Here is a 14,656-nt window from a genome sequence, read left to right on the forward strand (position 1 = left end):
AGTATTTAAAATGCAAAAGTCAATAAAATAGTTTCTTGCCTCAAGTGCATATCCAGTTACAGCTTTCATTGGTTTAAAGCACTTATTTTCTTTAGGATAGGAGCATGTTTAAATATACTCTTTAGTTAAATTTCTGTGAGGAGCAAAGTCATTGATTATCTGAATGTTAAAGCATGGATTTACTCATTGGGAGGTTTTCATGAAGATTGGCATAGCAGACAGATCTGCTGTCCCAGCAGATATTCCTGTCCTCACCTCTGATTTTAGCCATGACTGAGGTGGACACTTACGTACTTGCTACTGCTTTTCCGCTGCTCATAGTGTTTCCTCTCAAGTACTATGACTGCATATCTCCATTTCCTGCCCCGAGTCTTACCTGATAACAGCAGATCCTTGCAGGATTCTGAAAGTGTCCATCTGTCACTCTGTCCTCAATCCTACCACCAAACTTGGTCAATTTATAATAGAACTACATAGAATCCTGGCTCAAAATAGTCATAACAATTGAATGAAAAAGACTAAATTAGTTCAACCTCTTGTCTCTTTGTTTGGCTTAAACTCAGAAGTTCTCAGGGTACCCAGAATCTCAGGAAGTAAGTCCCAAAACTGAAACTCAGTCCATGGCCAGCTCTTAGCAAAAATGGGAGGTTGCCAAAGTTTGGTACCGGCTCAGGAAAAGCAGTCAAGATCAATGTCATTTGGAAGAGTTGGGGATGAGAGATAAAAAACTTTTTAGGGAGTGGGACAGATGCTTGAGGGTAGTGCAAGCAGCAGGTGATGGGCAGAAATCCAGCCAGACATACAAAATGCAAAGTAGATGGCAAAAGGGAATATAGCAATGGAAGCCAACGTGGTAAGCAAAAGTGAAAGCTTTTATTAAGTCACTTATAATATTTATTGAGCTTGTATGCTTTCATTATTCTACTACATGGCAAGTTACTTGAGGATAAGAGATAGGCCTAAACCACGTCTAAGTTTTATCACCTATGACCCAGAACATAGTAAATGCTCGATAAATTCACACAGGAAATAAATGAATGGTAGGATCCCACCAAACATTTCAATCTCTTATATTTTCTCCCTTATGTTATGTCAAGCCTTTGCCTTTTCAATGGTTTCAGCATTTCCTTTTCATAAAAATGATTTTGCTCCTTATAATTTTATGTAAAACAGTCATTTTTATTCAGGAATGATAAAGAAAATTAACAAAGGTCATGCATCAGGGCAACCTGAAGACGGTCAAAGGAAGATTTTAAGATGAAAATCAACAAAGTGAATGGGAAATTATCAAAGGAACATGGTTGCGAATGTTTACTAAAAAAGTGTAGCTTTTTGTTATCAAAGTATCTCAGACTTGTAACTTATTACCCAAAACTGAGTGTCAACTATTGCAAAGATGCCAAAGCATTTAGAAAATAAAGGACAGTAAAAGGCCATTCTTGTCTATCTTCTTTATTTATTTATAATTTGTTATCAGCTATTTTCAAAAGTCCAAAGACCATTAAACACATTTAACAATGCTTTAAAAAGGTGCCGTGATGCAGTGACTTCAACACTAAAAGATGTCTTAACCTTGAGCATGATAGTTAGCTTTTTTGAGCCTTAGATCTTATAGTTACACTGGTATATATAATTTTATAAATACACACAATAGTCTTCAAACAAATTGCCTAACCCAATGGCTGGAATACAATAGAAGCCCAATCACATTTTTTTCCCAATCATCTTCTCTATTCCTATTCATCTTTGTAGACATTCAAGAAAATGTGTGGCATTAGGGAGTTACAAGTGGATGTCCTGAAAAGTGGATAGAACTTTGAAACAAAGCACATGATCAGGTCTGGAGTTCAAAAATAGACCTCAACTCTGAGGAGGATGGGCTAGAGAATTACACAGGAATAGAGTTCTGCCTTAGCATTTGAGGGAATTATTGCCCTTCATTTGGGATCTTGATGAGGGCAGGAATAATGTAAGTGTACCTCATATTTTTGGGTTTTGGCACTGGAAAACTAGGTTAGAAGAGCAGGATCAGCAGCAGGGTTCATTCGGTGCCAACTTGCCAAAGTACAGTGTTCCATGAGTAGGTTCCTAGAAATCATTATGAGAAAGGCTAGTCACCATAGAAGTGGCCAAGGGGAAGTATTTCTGAATAGGAGAATCTTCAGCAACATAGAGCTAAGTTGCCATTACACAAAGGGTGAACTCTGTTGATTCCTCTGGATTCCCGTTCAGGAGAATAAATATTAAATCTAGTTAAGTCTTGACTAACTGTGAGTATCCCTATTTCACAGGCAATGCCTTTGAAAATTTAAGAGGCAACATAGTAGAATAAGAATTCCATCATTCCAACTAGGCATTATGTAATCTTAGTTATGTCACTTCTTCTCTCTGGGTTTCATTATTCCCATCTGTAAATGGAAGGCAATAAAAATTCACATCTCTCAAAAGTATTCATTTGATCCATCACTAAATGATATATATGAGGGCGCCTGGGTGGCTCAGTTGGTTAAGCATCTGACTCTTGATTTCAGCTCAGGTCATGATCTCAGGGTTGTGAGATTGAGAACTATGTTGGGCTCTGCACTGGGTGTGAAGCCTGCTTGGGATTCTCTCTCTCTCCCTCTCTCTCTCTCTGCCCCTTCCCCACTCACATGCACTCTCTCTCCCTCTAAAAAATAATTATAACTAAGAACATATGCAGGAAAGGGAGAGAGGAGAAAATTGGATGATTCAAATTAATAATTTTGTCTTTTAATTGGTTATAAATTCAAATTTCCTGTTGTATAACAATTATATCATCGGAATTATGAGCGTCAAACTCCTATTTCCATTTTTGTTTCTTAAAGTAAATCCACACCCTAAAGCTGGAGGTTTAGTAAAGATCACACAATACAAGGTTTTTTTTGTTTTGGGGTTTTTTTTGCCCCCTGCTGAAATTTGCTTCATTCCTGATCTTGTCCGCAGCCTGTACCATTTGCCTTGGTGACAGTAAAAGAAACTTGGGATTAGCTATTAACTAGTAAATATTACAGACCCCCAAGGCTCTTGGCAGTGCAAATAATCACAAAGATCATGTCCTTGGTCAATGAGGTGAAGCGAGGATAAAGGGTAATGAGCACAGCACCTAGCCTCTTTCTCATTTTATTTCCCTGCTGTTCTAATGTGAAGCCAGTTTAAGGACATAAGACATGTTTTAGAGATAAGCTTATAGATAAAATTATATAATTATGTGTTAGACATAAATAAATGACATATAAATTATAACACAGCCAATAAGGTTTAATGTTTAAATTACGTCTGTCTCATTAATTAATTAATTAATTAATTCATCCATTCATTTTTTTAAAAATACTGGGTACCTTCTTTGGGTCAAATTTGGTTATAGTCATCAAGGATTAACATATAAATATGGTTTCTGACTTCAAGGAGCTCATACCATGGAAGGGGGGATATAGACAGTAAAGATTTATTCTGTTTTTTTTTTCAATGAATATTTTTATGTTCCTAATAAATCATAGGGAGTCAGTGTACTGGCTACTGAGGATCTGAAGCTCTAAAAAGAACAGAACCACATGGACCTTATGAATTCCTATGTAATTTTATTTAATTAATTTATTTATTTAAGATTTTATTTATTTATTTGTCAGAGAGAGCAAGCAAGTGAGTGTACAAGCAGGAGAGTGGCAGGCAGAGGGAGAAGCAGGCTCCCCACTGAGCAAGGACCCCGATGCGCAACTCGATCCCAGGACGCTGGGATCATGACCCGAGCAGAAGGCAGCCGCCTAACTGACTGAGCCACCCAGGCATCCCGGTAATCTTAAAACGCTTACATGTGTGGCATATCAATAGATGGAGTCTATGCTGGCTTTCTTTTTATCAGTTCCTCTACCTTGTCAAATTCATTGTGATCTCAGGACTTTTGCACTTGCTGGCCCTCTATCTGCAGCACTATTCCTCATTTCTTCACATGGCAGGCTCTTACATAGATCTCAATGCAAATCTTACCCCTTCAGAGGTAAGATTCCTGGCCACCCAATATAAAGCAAACTTTGCCTGTTCTTTGATTATTTTTTCTTATTTCTTTGTTTTATAATTTTCAAAACACTTGATATGAAAACTATCACGTTTATGTATCTCTTTGTCCATTTGAGAAGGGGATCTATCTTACCACTAAAACACCTGTATATAAAACAGTGACTGGTACAGTGGGTGCTCTATAAATACTCATTGACTGAATGAATGGTTGAATGAATGGGTGGTTCTTCGAGGGCATAGGAAAGGATAATCTTGCCCTACTTATGAAAGAAAGGAAGGGTCATGCAAAAGAGATTACGTGATATGGTGTGAAAAAGAAGTCCCACCAGAAATTGGGCAAAGGAGAGGTATTTCCAGACTTGAAGCAGCACAGTGTTCAATGGCATACACATAGGAAGGAGACTATTCCACGTTCCAGGACTGCAAGTGTGTCAGAGTTGCGAGGGCCTGTTTGGAAGGGACAGAGGAGGAGGCTTCACAAGGAACAATGGGAAGACCATGACCACCCTCATTTGCTAAGGAGCTTGGAATGGATCCCAAGGATGGGGAGACTTTGAATCATTTTAATCAAGACAGCACAAACACAAGACTTGCATTTTACAATAGTTAAATTTGGTAGAAGGCAGAGGTAGGTTGGTTAGGATAAACATGGAAGTTGAAAAGCTGACCTTAAGTCTCTTTTATCAGTCTGAGCTGGAAGTGCCGAGGGAATGAAACTTCTAGAATGGTGGAGATGAGAGAATGTGAACTCAAGAGTTAGCGGGAAGGTAGAATTGATGTCAAATGGGAACTGAATGAATGCGGGCATGGGAGAATATTGTCAAGATTCTACCTTGAGCATCTGTGCGGTCGATGGGGCACGTGAGGTCATTAACCAAGAGATTTGAATAAAAGTAGTGAGTGCTGGACTGAGGAAGCAGTTTTGTAGGAACTTGCCATCCTTCAATGGCCTCTCAAAGAAGCTAACTAGCAAACAACTATCAAACAGGATACTCTCAAACTGAATATTTGGAGAAATTAGGTGAATGTGATCATTCAGTTTACCTACATAAGACCAAAAGAGATTCTGTGGGTACTTCAAGTCTCAAACTATCCTTAAAGCATGACAGTAGAACATTCTTATTTCTTAAGGATTCTCTAAAGTTAATTCATCACTACTTCAGGAGAGGTCTCCTGATTAGGTCAATTTACATCTAGTTCTGAAAGTCAGTAACTAAGTAGGAATTTTATCTCCGTGTCGGGAGTTATCGTCTAGAGATCTGAGGGAGCCTGCACTTAGAAGTGGAAATTATAAAGGCTATGGCAACAGGAACACCTGGGTTTGTACCGTGCTTCTCTGTCTGTCACTAGCAGTACCTGCATGCAAAAGTGAACTCCTCTGAGGGTATTTCCTTCATCTCCGATTCCGAGGGATGATCATGAACTCACAGGGTTGTTATGAGCATCCTTGATAGCATACATAGGGCCTAATGTAGAGTGAGATAGTCAATAATGGCTCTCAGTTAATGTCATGACTGTAATGATGTCATTATACAGTTAAGGCCAAAATCTTCCTTGGAAGAATAAAAGTCGGCTCTTCTACCTTTTTTTTTTTTTTTTTAAGATTTTTATTTATTGGCTCTTCTACCTTTTAACAACTGCATTTCCAACCCTGCATTTCCAACCCTGAACTGCATTTCCAACCCTGCCCATATTCGTCTGGGGTGGGGGGCTTTGCCTTTTGCAAAGGGAATGCCACAACGAAAGGGCTGGAATGAGTTATTTTCCTATTTCTGTGCCGTAGGAATGGTGTAATGTTATCAGCGGAGATAATACTGCCTGTAAATAGCTCTGAGTGAATTTGGTTGGCAAAATCGCAGGAAAAGATTGACAGGATCTTAAACAGCAGTAGTCAGGGAGGCCATGGCTGGAGTATTGACAGCGAGTGATTTCGTGAGTAATGAAGAAGGTTATATGATTAAGTTTCCTGAAGCGTGCAGAGCCTGCCGTGTGCACTTGCAGCTGATCGCCATCCTTCTGCGTTGCCGACCGGCCTCACAGCTTTTCAGGCAGGATCAATAGGATTAGAGGATTTGCACAGAAAGCTTGCCTGTGGCTTCTTGTTAAGGGTGTAGGGCGCCTTATAGCTCTTCTCTCTGGCGTTTTGCACCATCCCATGTATTAATCACATAAAAAGCCATCCCTTGGTTCTATTTTATGACTATTTTTCTCCTAATGCTTTTTTCTCCCCTCAAACCTCAGATTTAGATTTTCTTTTTAACCAGAGACTTGCAGAAATAAGCTAATGCCCAGGATTGTATCCAATATGCCCAAATCCTATACATTCTTTCAGGGATAGCTGATGGTCATCTCCACCAAGGAGCCTTGATTAGGTCCCGGGCTTGGTTATGAAACCTCTCTGTGTTCCCAACTCTTGGGACAGTTTCCGTCTGGCAGATTGTCTGCCTATACTTGTTTTCCCCACTAGAGTGTTAGCTTTTCTGGGACAGAAACTGTATTTTATTAATCTTTGTAACCCCTCTACCTCATTACATATATAAATGCCCCACAGGATGTGTGCAATGAGTGTTTGCTGATTTTTTTTTTTTTGAAATCACATCCTAGGTAATCTAAATGCAATTGCCTTAATTTATTTATTTGGAAAACAGGAACAATCTCAGTACCAACCCCATGGCGTAGTTGGGAAGATTAAGTAAGCTTCAAAGAGGTTTAAGAATAGGAGCCAAGGACAGAGGTAGTTGGTGAGGCTAGTGTTCAAGTATGTGCCAGTCAGAATTCACAGCCTGTGCAACTGACCATATCTTTCTACTCCTTCTGGAACTGACACATTGCATTAGTCAGGCACATTACATTTATATATATGTGTGTGTATGCGTATATATATTAAATTATAATTATATTAAATATATATTTAAATATACACACATATTTTAATCTTCTTTTAGAAAACATTGAAATAGATCTTCACTGTACACTTCTGAGACTTAATTTACCTACCTCTCAAAAAGGTAAATAGCTGATGTTCTGCATACCTGTACAGTTCAGTGACATGTCCAGGTTCAAGTGAACAAGGTAGACGAGGCAGTTCAAGAAAAAGATGAATACATTTGAATCCATCCAATCACTCCTTCTCGCCCCTCCCTGATCTGGGAAAATGCCCTCTTCATGTCTTTTGTTTTATTAATGGCAGCCATTCTCCTCCTTGCAAATCCCCAGCCGTTAATATTCTTATGCTTAAGTATGCAAGGCCAGGACTCATTATTCTCACCATATCACCTCCCCAGATATTTATTCCAAATACTGCAACCCAGCTGCCTCCACTTGGTCTCAATGCTAGCTGAGGCTTCTACTGTCTTTTGAAGTGCCTGGCAGGTAATCACAGGTGGAGAGAGACTGGAATTATTTTTTAAACTCATACACCTGTATTAAGTTATCTTAAAACTTCAGTCTCAGAGGGGGAGAGAAATATATTTAAGCATTTATAATTCAACAGGCAACTCTTATTACACAGCCCAATCTATTTTATATTTTGGATTTCCTACATTTGTTCCAAGTATGAATTTCTACTTTGCTCTGTCCAATAATTGAGTCAGAATGATCAGTTAATTAACAATGGCAAACAATTACTATGAGACAGATTAAATGAATTTTTTCAAGAAAATCCCCCATATTAATATTATGTGTTCATAATAAATACATAACCAAGCCTGTATCCTATGAAATTATTTTGGCTTAATGAAACGATATCTGTCATGACTCTAAAATTCTATAATATCCAAATTAATGTGTAAACAAGTCTGTTTTTATTTTGCAGTCAAACTATAAAACCCATATTTAAATTGTAGAAATATTTAGAAAATGATTCTTGCTGCAACATAGTCTGTGTATGCATTTGTGTATCCCCAAGGCAAGGTCTATAAAATGCCTAATATTTGTTTGCATGTAATATTTGTTTATGTGCATGCATGTTTGATATTTGCATTCTTGTGGGGCTGACAAGTAATGAATAAATAATATATAACATATAAATAAGCACACACATAATGTTTCAGATTTTGAAAATGAATAAAAAAATAATGAATAGGAAGTTGCTATAAACATATGATGGTATAGAAGGGAGTCCATCCTGATAACGTGGTATTTGAACAGACATCTGAGTGAATTGAAGAATGTGAGCTGTGGTGCTATTTAGAGAAATATTCCCCATGATAAGTGGTAAAATAAATAAAGATAGAGATGGATGTCTAGGGAGGGAGAGTGAACTAAAATGATATTCTTTAATTTTCTATAGCAGTTAAGATATTATCATTTAGTATTGGGTATAAACTCTCTTGCTCTTTAGAAGTACCTATAATTACCTGTTGTCCTTTTCCCATCCTGTCCCCATCCCTTGGCAGAAAGACAAACATTGCTCTTGGCTACTTTAGAGCTGGTAGGATTGACCAAAGAGATCTTAGTTGGTCTCTTAAAGAGAAGAAAGACTGTGGGTAGAACTGGGTCTGCATCCATTTCTAAAGCATCCCAAGAAAAAAAAAAAAAAATACTGATATCTGCCAGAGGTCATGGACATAGACCCAGCAGGACCAAAGACTCGTGCTGAATTTCATCATTCCCACTTATTCTATAGAGTTACATGTAAAGCATGATGTCTATCAATTCAATACATAATTATGTTTTCTTTTAATGAACATCGTTTAATTGCTTGTAAGTGAAGGCATCTTCAGTATTGTTGCTCATCTGCACTGGGTTAAATAGATCGCTCCGAAATTCATGTTCTTCCCTAAACCTTATTTGGAAATATGGTTGTTACAGATGTAATTAGTTAAGATGATGTCACACTGGTATAATATGGGCCTTTATCCAACCTGACTAGTGTCCTTATAAGGAAAGAGGAAAAAAAAACACACACACAAAGACAGGTACACTTGTTGTGGTGGAGGCAGAGATTGGGGTTATGCAGCTACAGGCTAAGGAATGTCAAGGATTTTCAGCAACAACCAGAAGCTAGGAGAGAGGCATAGACAGAATCTCCTTCTGAGCCTAAATAAGGGACCAACCTTGCCAACACCTTGATTTTGGCCTTCTGTCCTCCTGAAGTATGAGAGAATACATTTCTGTTGTGTTATGCCACCTAAGCTTATGATTCTTTGTAACGGTAGTACTAGGAAACTAATAAATATTCTGTGTCCCAGGTGTTAGGCTAGCTGTATTCACTAGGATTATCTCATTTGATCTTTTGCCCCGCCCTGTTCTGAGTGGCATAAAGTTATATATTCATATGCTATTTATTTAATGAATATTGGACACCTACAGTGGTCTTGGCACTCAGCTCTATGTTAGGAATAGAGATGTGAATGAGATATATGAATTACTGCCCTTATGAAGATTGATTATACAGTAATGTTTACCCGTAAATTCCTGTTACATTATGCAGGCTGTTTGCAGAGTTTTTGATCTTGGAACGTAGAAATGCATAGGACAAGAAAGAGATTGGCAAGGATTATTAAAACCATACTACAGTATCAGAATTATGGAGAGAGCAATAGTTTCCTATATGAATAGATATTCATAAGTAAACCATAACCAAAATACAGTAGAATTCTGATACAAAATTCTATGTTCTCCTCCCTAACAAACTGAAAAAAAAAAAAACAAAAAAAAAACAAACCTAGTAACTGTTGCAACAGAGTGATAGATACTCTGTCTTCCGATCTGGTCTTGGAGGTTACGGCAATCTTCTTCTAGGCCCCACGTTGATCTTATTTCATCTGATGTGTATATACAGGTTTTGGGTGGCTCAGTCCTTAAGCGTCTGCCTTCGGCTCAGGTCATGATCACAGGGTCCTGGGTTCGAGCCCGCATCGGGCTCCCTGCTCCGCGGGAAGCCTGCTTCCCTTCTCACACTCCCCCTGCTGGTGTTCCCTCTCTCGCTGTCTCTTTCTCTGTCAAATAAATAAATAAAATCTTAAAAAAAAAAAAAAGTAAAAGATCAACATTAGATTCGAGTTGATAAAGGTGTGCGTGGAAAAATGGCCTTGGATCTGTCTTCCCACGGTCCTGTTTCCTTGCTATCTACAAAGTTAAGGTAAATGTGGAATCATGTGTTTGTCTTGGTTATTGCAACCCCCCTGATGTATTGGACAGCATCTGTAATGGGAGAGCTGTGAACGGGCTTGCAAGCCTTGGACTTTTGTGCCTACAGCTTGAAAGACTGGTGGGATACCAAGGCTGTCACGATGCATATACACCTTGACTCTAGTCTGAAACAGCCATATATCCCCTGTGGGGGTAAAGGAATATACATGAGTAGCTCCTTCCCCTCTCATTGGGGTTATGATGCAGCACTTTATTTTCTCTCCTATGTCATCCAAATATCTAATCCAAGAGATTGCCTAAAATTATCAGCAGAGATAGAGCGCCGTGTTTGTTCTCCAGACTCATAATCTAGTGTGTATTCTTCTTCTCTATGTACCTTCTTCTGGCCCTCTAGGTACTCCTAAAAATCCACATTTAGGGCGCCTGGGTGGCTCAGATGGTTAAGCATCTGCCTTCGGCTCAGGTCATGATCCTGGAGTCCCGGGATCGAGTCCCGCATCGGGCTCCCTGCTCGGCGGGGAGTCTGCTTCTCCTCCCTCTGACCCTCCTCCCTCTCCTGCTCTCTCTCTCGTTCTCTCTCTCTCAAATAAATAAATAAAATCTTTAAAAAAAAAAATCCATTTAGTCTTACTTTTCTTTCCAGCTGTCCCTGGAGTCCTGAGTTCCATAGCATCTCTCTTTCTGACCATAATCATAAGGAAGTTTTCACAGAAGCATTTTTCTCCATGGAGGGATATCAAGTTGGTGTTGAAGGAAAATACAAACTAGAGAAGTCTTATTCAGCCATCGTGTTGCTATCTCTTCCTATCTTGTGGTTTCTAACTTGTATTTTGGTCAGTATCAGTAAGCACACCCAATTTCCCATGTCTCCACATGGCTTAATCTAAACAGAAATAGGGTACCTAGAATTTATGGATATATTTCATGTTTTTATCAGATGAAATAAGGTTAGAAGACAACTTATTGTTAATATCTGAGAAGAAGCTTTGCTCAGTGGCAGTATCGTAGCTAATGAGGTTTATCCGAGGCGCGATTATTGCTAATTGAAAACTTTTCCCAATACCCCGCCGTGACGACTTGAAATATCTGAGAAGATATCTGGATGAGAAGAAAACACACATTTTTATATGCTTCATATTTTATTTTTAAAAATAAATATGAAATAAAAATACTATAAGCATCCATGTAACTATTGACCACTATGATTGATAATCACATTTTGCTTTATTTTTTTTTTTGGATCTTATGGCTTCTCCCATCCCATTTCTTCTAGGTTTTCCTTCCATTTCCCTGAAGTAATTCCTTCAGTGTATTTTTCAACAGACATATATGAATGTTAAACTTTTCATTCATTGCCTTAAAAACATTTCCTTTACCCTTACTTCTGTATAGTTTACCTGGTGTACAGAATTCCAAGTGAGAAGTTTGTTTTGCCATTAACTTTGAAAATAAAAGTCCATTGAGTGTTTCCTCATTGAGAAAACATCTGTTATTTCTAATTTCTTGTATTTTTCTTAGGTAATCTTAAAGCAGCTAGGGAGAAAGGATATATATTTACCCATGTCTCTGACATCTTGCAGTTTGACCATGATGTACCTTGTGATATTCTTTTTTTTTAAAGATTTTATTTATTTATTTGATAGAGCCAGAGAGCACAAGCAGGGGGAGCAGCAGGCAGAGTGAGAGGGATAGGCAGACTCTCCACTGAGCAGGGAGACTGATGCAGGGCTCGATCCCAGGACCCCGGGATCATGACCTGAGCAGAAGGTAGATGTTTAACTGACTCAGCCACACAGGTGCCCCCCCTTGTGATATTCTTTTAAAGTTATGGTTAAGATCTGTGGTATTTCTACACATGAAGATTCATTTATTTCATTAGTGCTGGAAAATTATAAATTTAAGAGTCATTGTACTTAGAATGATATTTTTTATGCCATCCTCTCTATTTATCCCTTCTAGAACTCTATTTCAGATGTATATTGAACCTTTTTATTCTCTCCTCCATATCTTTTAATAATATTTTTAATCTTCCTTCCCTTTATTTCACTGTGCTATATTAAGTATAATTTACTCAAATATATATCCTGTTTTATTATTTTCCTCTTCTGCTAGATCTGTTCTGTGGCTCAATCATTTAATTTTTTTTTGGTGACTTATTTGCCTCTTCTTTTCGTAGACTTATTTTTTTTATGATTTTGTCCTTTACTTTTAAAAATTAAAGTTAAACAAGTTAAACATACTATTTTATAGTCTTTTTTGTTAGAAATGGTTCTATTATCTGATATTCTCGAGATTCTAATCCTCCAATATGTTATGTCTGTTTATCCTCACTTATGGCAGATGGTTATCTCATCTGTTTTGTAATGAGAGATTGTGTGCTCATCTACACAGGGCTTTTTTCTGTGAGAACAACGTAACTTTCTTTATAAGAGTGAACTTTAAGTGAGGTTTACATTTGTTTTATCAGGCAACCTAAAATTATCACCAGTCTAGGACCACGTTTTATGTTAATTTCTTAACTCCTGCATCTTGGACCATATGGGCACCGTACATTAAAGCACAAGCCCACTCAATTTCTCAAGTGAGGGGTATGGAGTGTGTGTGTGTGCGTGTGCATGCACGCGTAGATGTGTGTGTGTGTATACATGTATATGTGTTTTCCTTGAGCCCAAGTAGAAACAGACAAGTTGCTTTGCCATCTTCCTGTATGTTAGATGGAATTTTTCCCTTTTACTAAGTGAAGCAAGCGAAAAATGTCAACACTGTCTATAAAGACAGTTACAATTTCTTCAAACTTCCTGGCCCAAGATTGTTGCCTTGTCACACTCCGCCCACTCCTCCTCCTCCCCCTCCTCTCCTTCTCCCTCCTCTTCTCCCTCCTTCTCCTTCTTCTTTTCCTTCTTCTCCTCCCATCCCCTTCCTTCTTGTGATAGCCCTCTACCTCTGAGGACAGCCACAATACTAGCTCATGTGGTCAATGTCATCTTCACTTCTTCCTTTGGATTTATTTTTTGATTATATATCATCCAACTTGTCTAAGGATTTATTTCTGGAGGGATTTAGGTTAACCTAGTCTGCCTTTCTGCCAGATTTCTGTGATATTCATTTGACATATTGTTTTTCATTCAGTCTTCATAGTAGCCTTATGATATAGGTAAATTGTCCCCACTTGAATTTTAAATTTTTAATCTACAAATAAATGTGGTAATTTTTAAAAATTTTAATCTACAAATAAATGTGGTAATTAACTCTAAATTTCACAACTAAAAGTGGCAAATTTGGGATTGAGACTATAATCCACCAGACTACAGTGTTTAGTCTTTTACTTATATTTGTATATCAATGTTTCCTCTACTGGAATGGGCCAGAGTCATAAGCATATAGGTTATTAGGTTATAAACCATAATCTCTGTGGAGATTCCCAGTATTATATTATATAGATGAGGACATTGATATCCAGTAAGGAGAACTTATCTGTCCCATGTCTAAAATCTATTAATTTTAAAACCCAGAATTGAACCGGTATCTTTTTACTTCAAGGGCTATGATTCTCCCTCCTGTGCCTTATTTGAAATTGACAAAGTATAGATTGCTATGAAATACAATTTGGACACTGTTTATGCCATCTGCCTCTGCAGAGTCTCACGAGCAAGATTGAAAGACATCGTCACAACCTCCCTAACTGCACGTTTCAGCTCTCAGATATCAACACTTGAAGCTCCCAACAGACAACAAAGGGGAAATTGTAGGCAAGAGATGTCTTTTCTTAGAGGGTGTCCACTCTGTGTCATTCCTAAAGGTCTTAAAATGATTTCTTTGGGTGTGGTTGGAAATACCAGTAAAAGAGCCTGGCAGTGTAGAAATTGAAAATAATAGTGTATGCACAGTATACAACCTCAAAGTGTGTGGTTCATGCTTTTCTGAGAAAACAAATGTATTTTTACTTCTCCATGGATGGGCTTATCATTCATGGTGGGCACAGAATCTTAGTAACAGCTTATGAACGGAGATTGCACAGTATCTAAACTAAACTAGAATGCTAAAGCTTTGGAATAACAATGCAGTCAAACAAAATGTTCTTGAATAATAACATTTATGTTAATAATTTTTGTAATAATCCCATTATTTTATTATGATTTTCTCAGAACAGAAATTAGAAAAATTGTAACTTTGTGACTTAATCAGATCCCGCTGTGGCAGAGCATGGATTGATATCTCCATTTCTCTGATAAAGAAACTGAGGTTCATAGAGATTAGCATAATCTCCTCTAGATAGCGGTTGGGCCAGGCATGCAATCCAGGACTTTCAACTACTTTGTGCATCAGTTGATTCCCAGTTCACAATTGCTATGTTCCAGCAGACTCACAGAAACTCCCACTTATATCTGCTAGACTTCACACACACACACACACACACACACACACACACACACACACACACCCCCTCATCCATTCATTCTTTCTTTTATTCATTCAATAAGTGATTGTGGAATGCTACTCTTTGTCAGATTGCTAAGTAAATTAC

At 38.0% G+C, this 14,656-nt stretch overlaps 1 pseudogene; it reads left to right on the forward strand.

Moving 5' to 3' along the window:
* The first annotated feature begins 11,113 nt into the window (after nucleotides 1-11,113).
* Nucleotides 11,114-11,227, forward strand: LOC115939205 (U4 spliceosomal RNA; annotated as a pseudogene).
* Nucleotides 11,228-14,656: the final 3,429 nt, after the last annotated feature.

Source organism: Leptonychotes weddellii, chromosome 16 (genome assembly GCF_054177405.1).
Source record: "Leptonychotes weddellii isolate Sample4059 chromosome 16, ASM5417740v2, whole genome shotgun sequence".
NCBI classification, from domain to species: domain Eukaryota; kingdom Metazoa; phylum Chordata; class Mammalia; order Carnivora; family Phocidae; genus Leptonychotes; species Leptonychotes weddellii.